The sequence below is a fragment of the Chiroxiphia lanceolata genome, chromosome 6, assembly GCF_009829145.1.
Source record: "Chiroxiphia lanceolata isolate bChiLan1 chromosome 6, bChiLan1.pri, whole genome shotgun sequence".
Taxonomy (NCBI): Eukaryota; Metazoa; Chordata; class Aves; order Passeriformes; family Pipridae; genus Chiroxiphia; species Chiroxiphia lanceolata.
In genome coordinates, this window is record NC_045642.1 from 49,691,616 (window position 1) to 49,700,694 (window position 9,079).

At 40.8% G+C, this 9,079-nt stretch overlaps 1 protein-coding gene across 1 annotated transcript in view; it reads right to left on the minus strand.

The window, feature by feature from the left end:
* ASB2 (ankyrin repeat and SOCS box containing 2) overlaps positions 1-8,152 on the minus strand; it is a 42,385-nt gene extending 34,233 nt beyond the window's left edge. Inside the window, 3 exon segments of the mRNA XM_032692230.1 lie at positions 1,082-1,133; positions 6,171-6,282; positions 8,060-8,152. The gene's annotated coding sequence lies outside the window, so the exon portion shown is untranslated.
* Positions 8,153-9,079: the final 927 nt, after the last annotated feature.

Sequence of the window (9,079 nt, forward strand, 5' to 3'; positions counted from 1 at the left end):
AACTGCTATAAATGCTGATGCACAATTTTCCAATAAAAGCACAGGACTCTGCTTCAGAAGATCTATTTTCAGATACCACTAACTCTCCCTTTTGTCTTGAGTAAATCATTTAGCTCCTCTGGGTATCATTTTCTACATTAGTGAAGTGGAAATAATCAAATGCATTAACTTCAGAGAACAGTCCAAAATTCCTTGCTGATGGGAAGCCAACAGGACTACTTATATGGATAGAGATTGCTGAATAAGACCTTATTTAATTAGTATCTGTGAAATCCTCAGAGTAAGACCTCATAGAAGTTTGAAATTTTAATTACAGAAACAATACTGTACAGAAATGAAATCATACATTTGGGGGTTGGTTTTTTTCCCAATAAAACCATGTTGTATCTTTATTACAACACATCCAAAGCATAATAATAACAATCATTATGATTTATTAGCATTGCATCAGATTGGCTAATATTTCCCCTGGGGCATGCAAAGTTACAGATCTGCATTTTCAGCTTAACCCCAAGACATTCCAATAGATTACAAATGTCACCTGAAAAAATAAATATGTACATTTATACTATTTTCTGGAACAAATTTCAAGCTCAGACACTGCATATTAGATCCACTTGCTTTATCTTTAAATAAGAGTAATGGAAATGTCTGACATGCTGATGGGGGAGTCAGCTAGGGTCTCACAAACAGTGAAATAGATTTGAATCTGCGAGAAGAAAAGAAGGATGACCATGTGAAAATGAATGGCAAGATGAACAGCAAGATAGCTTTATTCTTCATGTTTCCTCAAAACAGCCAGCAGAAGTCAGGTTAGGAAAGCACATTTAACATTTCTTTCGTTTTTGGATTTGTTCAGGGTCTCTCCTTCCTTTAGTTGAATTAAGTATTCTTCATCTCTACTAAGCTACACAGCTGAATCAGGCAGCTGAGGCTTGAGAAAAAACAGTTGATTTGTGCATCCCAGGGGACTGGTGAGCTTTTTACTGATCCATTCTGTGTGCAGAGCTGCCATAGATGTGCCATCACATGATGAAATGCATGAAATTACCACAAATTGTATTCCATAGACTGTACCTACCTATGGTGACTAACTCAACTGCATCCAAACACTTGGCTCATGTGTGGCTGTTCTGAAAGGAAGAAAATGCTGATTAGTTTTGACAGTAACAGTTCCTGGACAGAAAATCCTCATAATACTTTGTTTCAGAACAGCATACCTCTTTGTGCACCAATTACATGGAACTGTTCCCTTGTTACTTAGATCTGGGCTGAACTTTTTTGCTGCAGAAAGGCAGCAAGGTGTTTTCGGTGTCATATTTCACTGAGAGCATAGAGCTAGGGCACACATATTTTACCATCATATTCCAGCAAGCAGAGCTTTGCATTCAGTATTGTCATGTTGTGCTTCCATCGGACACTCCCAAAGTTCAAATGCAACAACTAGAACCACAGGAAATTCTCCTATGCCTCCTGCTACACAACCCACATTCAAATAACAAGAATATAGGAACTCCCACAAGGGGAGATGATTTCAATTTCCTTTGCAAGAACTAATGATTGCTCTGGCCACCGTATCCCAAGAGAGGTGAGGAGTAAGAGGCACTTGTATGGGAAAAGGTGCAAGATGTCACACGTGCCCTAGGGGAATGAATATGATAGACATTATTCCTTGCTGACTTTGCTGCCTAAATACTTCATTGCTGGAAAGATGTAGGTGTTTTGAGATCACTCTACTAAGAATATAATTCCCCTTTCATGAGGAATTTATCCCACTTTAATGGCTGCTGACACACACCCCGAGACAGAGTGGTCTTCGACTCAGTGTAGAATTTCCATCTCTGCACAGTGGCTCCTTACAGAATATTTTTCCCTTTCAAATCCAACCAAAATGAAGTCCTCACTCCTCTGGAAATATGACATGAGCACTGAGGGGAACAGCCAGTATCCAGGGTCCTAAGCCCCATTTCAGGTATCTGATAATTCAGCCCTGCCAGTGAGCTTTGGAAGAGTGTGCAGCTACTACAGTCACACCTCTCTGTAAATGTCACCATAAGGTCACATCCACTGACTCAAACTGAAAGAAGAATCAGTCAGAGGGAACATGAAATGCTAATATGAAGTGAACACAACCCAAAGACTATATAAACAAATATATGTTCCTTGGAGGAAGAGGGAAATCATAAACATTATCATTTAGTTCTCTTTGCTGTGCAAATATCATTTATCTTATGTTATAATGTATGTTAGTAAGAACTCTGATGAAAGACTCGCCTTTACCTTGACCTTTAAAAAATCCACAAAATTCAGAGATATTGCTGCAACCCCATTGCTTTGAGGCTCTTGGAGGAGGAGAATGGCAGCCTGAGACAGAAGCTGCCATGAATAGCAAAGGTCCTGGAAAAAAACAGTGACTCCAAACCAGCATTGATGGAAAGATGAAATTAATTCTTACAGAAAACAACCTTTTCCAGTTTTTTTAAGGCAGTCTTTGGAAATATACAATGGCTTTTTACCTCTCCATTTTGTTCCTTAGGCTAGTTTATGAACAAAGTCTCTTTTGAAGCTTTTCTCTGGTACCCTCTAATTCCATTAAGACTGATTTGTTTCTAACTATTGTGTCTACTGTATACAAAAAGACCTATTGCATTGCTCTCCTTCCCTTCCTGCAATGACATGAGAACAACAGGCTTACTATGTATGGATCTGTCTTTGCTTTACATGCCACAGATAAATAGACCTTGAAAAACAAAACACCTTAATTCCGCAGCTTGCAGAAATGTCCATAACTTTTAACACAAGGAAGTTCAAGGAATTATGACTTTCTATATGCTTGGAGTGAATCTAAGATAGGTGCTAGTGGAGTGGCAAGGCAGAGCAGGGCCTTCCCGTGAACAGGCCCAGGGAAGACGTGGGTGGGTTGGGCTCCTGAAAGATGGATTCCAGCCTGGGATGGATGCTGGAGGTTGCTTCTGACCAACCCCAATGGAAGTGGGTTCACTGCCATGGGGCTCAGAAACTCAAAAAAGCTGCCATCCACATTGACTCCTGCCATGTTATGCTGGCCCACTACGCTGATGAGATATCCAGGCCTGGGGCATTGCCGGTTGCTGTGCAGACAAGAGCAGTGGAGGAACCAGAACACTGTGCTAAAGGACACTGCACCACCATCTCTATTCACCCAGTGCTGGTTTTGTGTGCGGTCAAATTCGTATGTGATAGATACCATACCTGAAGCCCTTGTCAAATGCACTCCTTTCTATTGCCATGGAGAAAGCTTCATTATCTTACACTGACTGAGCATGCAGGAGAGAGGATCACAGGTTTATGCCTCCTTTACGTTCAAATCACAAAGCAACAGGTTTGTTTTGCAGGGCTGACATTTAATTATTTGCCCTACAACTCAGGTTAAATTCAGAGCTAAATTTAGGACAAGTGTCTGGACAGAATGTCATGACACCAGTGTATATCTGTTGCATGACATACCATATGAGCGAGTAATTTTCAACTCAGTTAAAAATAACCATACACTTACCTAATTCAGCAGACTTCTGGGCTTTGTCTACTGAGCTGGTAAGCAGACAGTGCAATAGTAAGAGTCACAAGTATACTGTGGGAAGAAACATCTCTAAAAGCAAGAAGACAAAAAATATCCTTCTGTGTCCTCTCTTTTTTTGTGTCAAGTAACAAGTACTGTCCCATAGTAACATAAGTATGACATCCGGATTATCTTAAAAATCGATTTGAATAAGTAAATTAAAGTGGAATTGTGAAAAGAGTTTTTTCCCATTGAAGTGAGAGATCTCTGATTCCTTAAGGGCAGAGTCAAATGGCTGTTAATGCTCCCACCCCAACCCTAGAACAGATATTTTCACAGTAAAGAATTAGCTTGCTACTACCTGGTTTCCTCAGCTACAAGATGGCTATATAACACCAATTAATGTGGCTGGGTCAGGGAGACTCAGATCTCCAAACTAAGCATCATTAGCTTCCTGAGCTGTGTTTGGAGATAATAGCTCCAGGGAAAACCTAAGCACAGGAAAAACATACCTGTTGTACAAGTGTCAAAACCACAAAGGGAGATAGCAAATCTGTTTAACACCTTTACAGATAAGATGAGAACAGCACAACAGCACAGATGAATGCTGGAGTAAAGAGCTGAATTTCAGCCAAGCTGCCTTGATGTCACCGAGAGCTGTAACAATAAGCAGAATTTATTTTTTCTATTTGAGCTGCTGACATGCTTCTCTCCTTTGGCATTTATCTAGACCTACCTTGCTGGTAAGGAAAGGTCAGGGTGTTTTCACCAGGCCTTGGATGGTGGGGCTGTGGGCACTTCAGCCATGCAGGGGTGATAGCCATCAGTATGGAGTTCTCCATCTGGAGGAGCTGGCAGCCCCCATGGTTCCTTGCTGTGGAAACATCCTTATAGGTCCCCAGCCCCACTCATGTCCCTGGAGCTACAGCCTGGCAGAGGGAAGGTCACCAGGATGAGACAGTAAATGCGGAATGCTGCTGACCATCAAATTGAGGGGCCAACAGCTGTAACAAGCAAAACCAGCCGGTTATCGAGGTGCTCTGAGAGCACCAGGGCAGCTTGTGGGGCTGCTGAGCAAGCACTGATGGAGTGCCTGTGACAGCTGAGCAAGGAGAGGGTTTTGTTTCAAGCAGTAGAAATGGGATACAAGCAGTTACCTAGGTCACTAAGCTAAAGCTGGTCCAGCCCAAATGGAGGGAGCTGGTACCTGACAGTTGCCTTGTAGCTGATGGGAGCCTGTGCAGGCTCAGTGTGGGGGCAGGATGATCAGTCATATCATGGGCTACAGAAGGTACTGCCAGGTACCCTCAGTAAAAAAATCTCACCCTTAGGTGGGACAGTCCTCTGGGAGGAGAGCAAGGTACAGTACCATGACAGTGTAGGGAAATGTATCCATCTACTTTGTGCTTGCTCTCCAGATACAAAAGCACTTTGCTGTGAGGGCATGCCAGCATAACACCTTTCAAAAGTGCTTAAATCATGTTTACTGTTTTTTCCTTTAACGAGTGATTTCCTTTTGACCTGAGATTGTGAGACAAGATAATGTACCAAACTATTCACGCTATATATGAGTGAGGTTAGTGCATGCACAGTTTCAAAGACATTTTTCTTGAAACGCTGCAAAGACTGAGTCATTTCTTGGTTGGCACATTCTATTTTTCATGAAAATGATTTTGCTTTCTCTGCTGCAATTGTACATCATGTCTGTCACATTAGTTGTGGTCACTGTTACATATAATGGATTAACCTCTGATATAATCTTATTTTCTGTTGCTTGGCACCTAAAAATCAATCAGGTCATTGGTCAGCTTAGGTCAACCCCATAGGTTGACCCTGACAGTGGTAGTTTAGGAGCATTTGCAGGAAACTTTGGTCAGTATAAATCGTTTCCCTCAGAGACATTCTGCCAGTTCATGATGACTGGTTTAAATCTTCAAAACTTGGCACTTTGCAATCTTTCCAAATATTTTTTGATTATTTACTCCTCAATAGTCCCATTTTCATATAACACTGAACCCAGATTTGAATCTTGCTCAATTCTTTATCTCAGTGACATTTTGAAGCCTCGTGTCCCAGAGCTGCAAATAGCACATTCTTGTGCTAATGTTGTTCTGGCAACCTCTTATTGTGTACCAGCAAAGACCCACAAGTGGTTTGAACACCAGGACCTCACTCAATGTATGCTACCTACATTTAACCTACCTACCTTTAACACATTGAGTCACAGGAAATGACACCGGGGTGTATGCTGGAAACATGGACTTCAGGTTGCACAGGAAACTGTGGCTAGCTTTAAAACACAAAGAAAAAAACCCCAAAACCTGATACATGCACCAAGGCTTCACTTTTGCAGTCAGCAGCTCTTAGTGAATGTGTCAGGAGACATACTGGGGCAGTCTGTGCAGCACATGGCAGCACCAGAGCTTAAGATACATTTGTGTCTGAAAAGAGCCAAAACACTCCTAATCTCAAAGAAAATGATTGATAGTGTAAATTTTCACCAGTGCTATGAAATGTTTCTGGCAATTGGTTCACTGCTCAGGATATGAAGACGAACGGAGTGTTTCATAATAATGTTATCAATTTTTTTAATTTTTTTTTTTTTAAAGGGGAGAAAAAAAGGAAGATTTACCAGAAACCTCTGGACTAACTGTAGGGTGCTGTCCTCATTACTGATCTTTGTAATCACAATCCATACCACATGTTTGGTCCCAGCATTGGTTTGTTTCTGCTCTGCATCACATCTGTGTGACAAAGCATGGGAACTAATATCAGTTTGGTGGTATGTTCTGGTATGTTGGTTCAGTACCAGAGAAGATGATGGAGTCACACTGGAGTAAGTGAGGAGTCAAAATACCCTAGGGTCTTATAACACACTAGAAATAAGTAAATATGCAAAGAAAGAATAGATCAACCAGGCATTACCAACTTTTCTTTCTCTGGGGTAATTATATTTTGTTACTTCTGAAAAACTAATATCTTCTCTTCTGAGCCTCCTGTCATGCAAAGCACACACATGAAAAAGGACTGTGTCTCTCTCTTCATATATATATATTTGTGCATATGAACAGATATCTTACTGGAAATTTTGTATACTTGGGTAAAGACAGTGAAGTCCTTTACTTGAGGTATCCACTGCAGGTACAAATTAGTATGGCAAGAGAATAGCTGGGGAAAATATTGCAAATGATGTGGGCTTTCTCCAGCTTTCTTCATATAAAGAAATAGTTCATATAGTTAAATCTCCACTTCCAGACAATTTCCATCTGTCTTTACCTTCCTCACTATATGCAGGAAAACTGACAAACGAGGGCAGGCAATGCAGACTTTTGCATTTATTTATGTACAGAACAAGCAGATTTTTAGATACTATAAATCAGTACATTCCTGATTATTTTAGTGGAACTCTATTTAATTGTTTCCAAAGTAGGAGCACAAGAATCACTTCAGGGAGAAACATGTATCTTCTATCAAGAGATTTTTAAAACTCTGCTTCAGATCCGTGAAACAAAGTGACACACAAATGGTGCACTGCAGGTGGTTATGCTGAATTGGAGTAAGCAAACAAAAGAGTTTATTGTAAGAAGTACATCCTGGGTGTACAGGTCAGAGTTCTGTATTGGCTAAGCATCCTCAGGAAAAAAATCATCATAAAGGTTAGCAGCATAGGATGCATATTAGCACAGAACCAAAAGAAATTATGAAAAAATAAATCTGCAATTACATATAACTAAAATGGCATAACCCAGATACAAGCATGGGACTCTGCACCTCTTGCTTATTTCATAGAGGAAAACCAGGCTTTGCTGTGCAAATGAAACAAAATACTGCTGAGACAACTGCCATTTAGAAGAAGAATAAAAAAAAAAAAGATAAATTTTTTGTACCTCTGCACATGCTGCAGTAAATATGCACAGATGCGCCACAGATGCATAGAGAGAACTAGGAACCATGTGAAAAAAGGACAGCACCAAGAAAGCCAAACAGCTTCTGAAAAATTAAAGACATTAAATCCCAACCCTCTAATTCTGTTTGTAGCATTTGTATTTTGATGCTATCCTGGGAACTGATTATATTGAATTTTTTTGCAGTTGATTTTGAAGCTTTCAGGTTGAAAATTCCCCCAAGGTGTTACATGCAGCAAGGAAGGGACATTTGCCCAGATGAGGTTGTTAACATGACTCGGCAGATCTCTGCACAGTGGCAAGAGTAGAAACATTTGCCAGGGTAAGTCTGATCACCTGGCCTACCATCTCTGCCTGGACATGGCTAAGGCTTCTGGGGGAACAGGGCTTACAGCTGTGGCCAGGAAGTGGCTCTCCACTGCTCCCCTCTGCTCAGCAGAGATTGGCAGGAGATTTGCATCCATCTTGAAATTTATATTTCTCCAAATCATAGTTTGGTATAATTAAAACAAATGGGGCTGGATTTTGTTAATGCAGGCAGAGGCTGTCAACATTTCCACCCCCAACTCTGCTCCCTTTCTTTTCAGTAGAAATCATCAAAATGCATATGGCTTACTGAATAGAGCACTGTGTGTTGGGAAAGGCTCCTAGTGTGCTCCCGACTTCATGTGAGAAACCAGGCATCCCCAGCAATCTCAAATGAGGTATTTGCTGCAAGTGAAGAAAAGTAAAGATATGTTTTGTGACCCAGTTGGGTGAATTCAGGTAGGTGACTTCAAATCCCACCACACCCTTGAATATAAAAGAAGAAACCTTGATGGGGAACATGGTGCTTGGAGATTCTCAGAAACAACAGTGCTTCTAAAGAATTTAGGATAAAAGGGAAGAATAACTGAGTAGTAACTTTCCTGTACATGTAAAGCAGCTCTATCTGTAAACTTAGCGTTGTACATTTAAGGGTGGCATCCCACAACATAAAACCAAACTGGTTGATCTCAGTAGACACTGACTGAATTTAGATTTGTTTTGCAACATGGGGAAGGGAGATTGTAGAGGACAGTGAGATGATTCATAATTGCAAAATCAGAATTTATAGCAAATAATATGGAGTCAATAAAAATAAAAAGACAGAACACCATGATTAATACAACACATATGTGCACAAGTGGTTGACTCAGCCCCAGAAAAGCCTAGAACAGATCTGAGAAACTGAGTATGTGCAGCTGCTGCTCACATTAGTCAATCTACTCCATCCATCATCTCTAATGTGCCCACCACTGTGGTATCTATTTGCATAGCACAGAGCTCAGGCAAATACATGTATTAACCCACTTTATATAAGTTGCTGCAAAAACCTACTTACATAGGTGCTTAGGCTAGCTGAATTGCCCATCAGCCTTCTCAAAATGGTGCAAATTAATTCAAGAGACTATCACACTCTGAATTACACTGATAAATATATGTCAATCTTGCTGGGCAGGACCCAAGAGAATGCGCTGAAGTTGTGTCAGAGGATGTTTAGGCTGGAAATTAGAAGAAGGTTCTTCACTCAGACAGTGGTGGTTGGGCACTGGAACAGGCTTCCCAGGGAAGTGGTAACAGCACCAAGCCTGACAGAGTTTAAGAAGTGTTTGGA